This window comes from Megascapheus bottae, chromosome 10, assembly GCF_031878675.1.
Source record: "Megascapheus bottae isolate mThoBot1 chromosome 10, mThoBot2.hap1, whole genome shotgun sequence".
In the NCBI taxonomy this organism is placed as follows: domain Eukaryota; kingdom Metazoa; phylum Chordata; class Mammalia; order Rodentia; family Geomyidae; genus Megascapheus; species Megascapheus bottae.
In genome coordinates this window covers 27,590,564-27,596,150 of record NC_143518.1, presented here as the reverse complement: position 1 = coordinate 27,596,150, position 5,587 = coordinate 27,590,564, and positions in this window count along the sequence as shown.

Sequence of the window (5,587 nt, the reverse complement as noted above, 5' to 3'; positions counted from 1 at the left end):
CCACTTCAAGTAATTATCAACATGTGTCATCTTGTTGCAGGTGGTTCTGCCTTTTTGTTTTGCTTTTGTAGAGTACTTTTAAAGCAAAATCTTAACATAGAATCATTTTATCTATATTTCTGTAAATATCTTTAAGAGATGAGCCACAGCTGAGCCCTGGTGGCTCATACCTGTAATCCTAGCTACTCAGAAGGCTGAATTCTGAGAATCCAGGTTCAAAGGCAGCCTGGGCACTAAAGTCCATAAGACTCTTGTCTCCAATTAACCACCAGAAAACTGAAGTGGCACTGTGGCTCAAAGTGGTAGAGTGCTGGCCTTGAGCAGAAGAGCTCAGGAGCAACACCCAGGCCCAGAATTCAAGCCCCACAATCGACCAAAAAAAAAAAAAGTAATTGGGCCAGGAGTTTAGCCTAGTGGTAAAGACCTCACCTAGCATGCGCAAAGACCCAGGTTCGATTCCTCAGTACCACATACATAAAAAAAAGCCTGAAGTGGTGCTGAGGCTAAAGTGGTAGAGCTCTAGCCTTGAGAAAGTCCAAGGACAGTGCTCAGGCCCTGAGCTCAAGCCCAGGACAGGCAAAAAAAAAAAGTAACAACATACCATATATCTTATAAAATTATTGACAAATCCTTAAATTAGCTAATGGCTCGTCCCAAAGAACCTTAACTTTGTAAGCATATAGACAAAGGGATTGAGTTGACAAGCAATAATTTTTCAATGAATCTAAAATCTTTTAAAAAGAAAAGCTTAAAATTAATACTTTAAACCCTTTTACTAATTACAATAAAAAATGCAAAAAAATTAATACTTTAATGTCATTTTTTCTATATTGCCCTAAAAATACAAATTGGGTGTTCGAATTCAGGAAGAGTATAAAAATAGGCTGTGAGCCAGTATTATACTAAATGGTGAAAGACTGGAACCATTCACCTTAAAATCAAGAACTAGACAGGGATGCCCACTCTCTCCACTTCTCTTCAATATAGTACTGGAACCCTTAGCCAGAGCAATAAGGCAAGAAAAGGACATCAAAGGGATCCACACAGGGAAAGAAGAAATTAAATTATCCCTATTCGCAGATGACATGATTCTCTACTTGAGTGACCCAACAAACTCCACTCCCAAACTTCTAGAATTAATAAACTACTTTAGCAAAGTGGCAGGATACAAAATTAACCTTCAGAAGTCAGTAGCCTTCTTGTACACCAACAATACACAAACAGAAGGCCAAATCAAGAAAATTATCCCATTCGCAATAGCCCCCAAAAGAATAAAATACTTAGGAATATACTTAACCAAAGATGTAAAGGAATTATTCAATGAAAACTATAAAAGCCTAATGAAAGAAATTAAAGAGGACACTAGGAAATGGAAAGACATCCCATGCTCGTGGCTAGGGAGAACCAACATAGTGAAAATGGCTATACTGCCAAAATTGATATACAAATGCAATGCAATCCCCATCAAAATCCCAAAGACATTGTTTACTGAAGTAGAAGATATAATTCAAAGATTCATATGGAACAAGAAAAGACCTAGAATAGCCAAAACAATTCTAGGCAAAAAGAGCAATGCTGGAGGTATTACAATACCAGACTTCAAACTCTACTATAGAACCATAATAACAAAAACTGCTTGGTATTGGCACAAAAACAGACCAGAAGATCAGTGGAACAGAACAGAAGACCCAGAAATAGAACCACATACCTATAGGCAACTTGTATTTGACAAAGGAGCCAAAGATATACAGTGGAACAAACACAGTCTATTCAATTATTGGTGCTGGCAAAACTGGGCAGCCACATGCAGAAAACTAAAAATTGACCCTAGCCTTTCGCCATGCACAAGCATTAACTCAAAGTGAATCAAAGACCTCAACATCAGACCGGAAACTGCTACATGATAAAGTAGGAGAGACACTGGAACTCATAGGCACAGGCAAAAGATTCCTGAACAGAATCCCACAGTCACAACAGATTGGAGAGAGACTCGATAAATGGGACTACCTAAAAATAAAAAGTTTCTGTACAGATAAAAACGTAGTTGCAAAAGTAGAGAGACAGCAACCAACTGGGAAAAGATATTCACCAATAATACATCTGACAAATTCTTAATATCCAGTATCTACAAGGAACTCAAGAAATTAATCCCCCCAAAACCCAATAAACCATTCACTAAATGGGCAAGGGAACTAATGAGAGATTTATCAGAAGAAGAGATTAAAATGGCAGAAAAGCATATGAGAAAATGTTCATCATCCATGGTCATAAAGGAAATGCAAATAAAAACAACCCTAAGATACCACCTTACCCCAACAAGAATGGCCAAGATTTTGAACTCAGACAATGACAGTTTCTGGCGGGGTTGTGGAGAAAAAGGAACCCTACTACACTGCTGGTGGGAATGTAGACTAGTTCAACCACAGAGGTTTCTTAAAGAACTGAAAATAGACCTTCCCTGTGATCCCGCCATACCACTTCTGGGCATCTACCCTGAACATCATAACCCAAGGTATGATAAGGACACCTGCTCAGCTATGTTCATCTCTGCACTATTCACAATAGCCAGGTGATGGAAACATTCCAGATGCCCTACTGCAGATGAATGGATACAGAAAATGTGGTATATATACACAATGGAATTCTACATAGCCAACAGACAAGACAAAATAATGGCATTGCAGGGAAGTGGATGAATCTAGAGCGAACCATGTTGAGTGAGACAAGACAAGACCTAAGAAACAAAAGGCGCATTGTATCCTTAAAATGTGGCTATTAAATCCAAAGAGTACAAGAGTGAGGACTCAATATATGCATATACAATGCTATGGACATGGTAATGGAAATATAAACATAACTATATAGACATAAAAATCTATGACTCTATAGACACAATGTTTTATTTCATAAATTAATATGTTTCTATGACATACAAACCCTTAGCCTAATTTTGATTAAGTTCTAAATACTAAGTCCCAGTGATTGTAAATAGAGATTCCCTTCATGAACACTCATGTGTTAAACCTGTCATTTAAAATATGATATAAAAATCAACGTTAATAAAGAAAAAAATAGGCTGTGAGCCAAAACCATTAATTATGTCCTATTATTCTTAGTTATCAATTTCTTTCTGATATTTTCATTATACTTTTTCAGGGAAAATGTTGTAGATCAATCATGGAAATTTTTGACCATAAGTGAAAGCTAAAGTGAAAGCAAGGTGTTTTTAAGAACCTGTCTCCATTTCCTTATTTACTTAGTCCTGTGTTGATAGTCTGTCTTATAACTCAACCATCTGTCATAGACATTGTACAAACCAATCTCAGAAACTTCACATCTAAAAATGTAAAAATTACAAAACACAAATGATGGTTGGCAGCATCCCATAGTACCCTCCATACTACAAGTAGACAATAACAACAATTTGAGAGCCCATTGGCTTATTTAGATGAATTTGCAAAGTAAAAATAATTATTTTTTAATGTTTTTATTATCTTTAAGTAGTTGTACACAGGAGTTGCTGTTCAACAAAGTAGTTTATGAGTACAAATGCATCTTGATCAATATCAACCCTTTCAACATTCTCCCATGTTGTACTGCACGGGTTCTTTAAAAAATGGACTGAATTTTATTGGAACTCCAACATAAGAACTAGTAAACACTGACTATAAAATTCATTGCCTGGGAGCTAGGCATTTGGCCTAATGGTAGAGTGCTTACCTAGCATGATCGAAGACCCAGGTTTGATTCCTTGGTACCACATACATAGAAAAAAGCCAGAAGTGGTGCTATGGCAAAAGTGGTAGAGCTCTAGCCTTGAAAGCCAAAGGACAGTGCTCAAGCCTTGAGTTCAGTCCCCAGGACTGGCAAAAAAAATTCATTGCCTGGAAGTGAGTAGGAAAAAGCTTTTCCCTTATTTATACATACTTTTGATCTGCATTCAGTGCATTTCCTGCCATTACACAGTTGTACATTTACACTCAGAATCTTTAAGCTGTTTGGCACTGTGACTAAATGCCTATGATGAATAACTTATAGGAAAGAGTGGGGGAAGGGAGAGAGGGAGGGAGGAAGGGAGGGAAGGAAGGAAGGAAGGAAGGAAGGAAGGAAGGAAGGAAGGAAGGAAGGAAGGAAAAAAGGAAAAAAGGAAAGAAGAAAAAGGAAGGAAGGAAAGAAAGTTAGTTTATTCTGGCCCACAGTTTCAGAAATTTCAATCTATGATCCATTGGCCTTGATAGGTTTGGTCCTATGGTGAGACAGTACATCACAGTGAGAAGGCAAAAGATGCTTATTTCATGGTTGCCAAGAAGCAAAAGAGAAAAAAAATAAAAAGATGTGAGGCCAACGTCCTCATATCTTTTTCAGGGGCCATGTTCCCAGTGACTTCCTTTAGACTTCTCTACCTTTTGAAGCTTGTACTTCCTACCAACAATACTGGATGCAGATGAGCAGGCTTTAATATATGAGCCACATCTCAACTACAGCAAGATTCATGCTACATTTATTTGTGTGTGTGAAGACATCCTGCATCCATACATCACTATCATTCACAAATTGCAGGCAATAAGTCATAACAGGGGCATTTTCATTATGGAAGGGCTCTTCTCAATACTATTTATGTATCAGTGAAGTATAGATTCTTCTGAATGAACAGACAACTTGATAAAGATGTCATACCCATCAAACCTAATGCCTGAATTTGCCAGATCTAAGAAGTTTATGTTATAATATATGTTGTTAATCAATACCAGCTCCATCACCTGGAGCACTGTTCTGTAGGACACTTTCATTCTCAATGATAATAGCATACATAAAACATAGCTGTGGGGCGCTGGTGGCTCATGCCTAGAATCCTAATTACTCAGAAAGTTGAGATTTTAGAATCATAGTTCAAAGTTACCTAGGCAGCAAAGTCTGTGAAACACTTATCTCCAATAAACTACTCAAAAAAAAAATTGAAACAAAAGCCATATAAGGAATGATTGTTGTCCTTAATGTGCTATGTTATCTCTCATCTCCTTTGCTGTCCCTTGGGTATCTCATATTGTTACAGTATCTCACTTTGTTATCTGATATATTGAATTTATTTGTATTTGGTTATTTGAAATTTGATAGGGAAGGGGGGAAAACCAACAAGGGGTTGGGGGAGGGGTGGGGGAGAGTAATGGGTACCAAGAAATGTGAAAGGGTATCAATGTATGTGAATTAATGCACCTTCTATTTGGCAAATATCATGTAACCCTTTTGTTAATTACAATAAAAATTACATTAAAAAATTTTTTAAAAAAGCCTGAAGTAATACTGTGCCTGAAGTGGTAGCATATTATCCTTGAACACTCTCATAGGCCCAGGGACAGTGCCCAGGCCCTGGGATCAATCCCAGAACCAGAAAAAAAACATCAGTTGACCTGTTACATGAAGTTTTAGGTTATCTTTTTCAGCCCAATTTTTGAAGTTAACTTTTCTTTTTTTTTTTTCCTCTGGTTCTGTGAGTCATGGAGTTTGAGGTTGGCCTGGACGCAGACCCTGAGCTCTTCAGCTCAAGGGTACCACCCTACCTCAGGGTCTGGGTGTTGTCCCTGAGCTC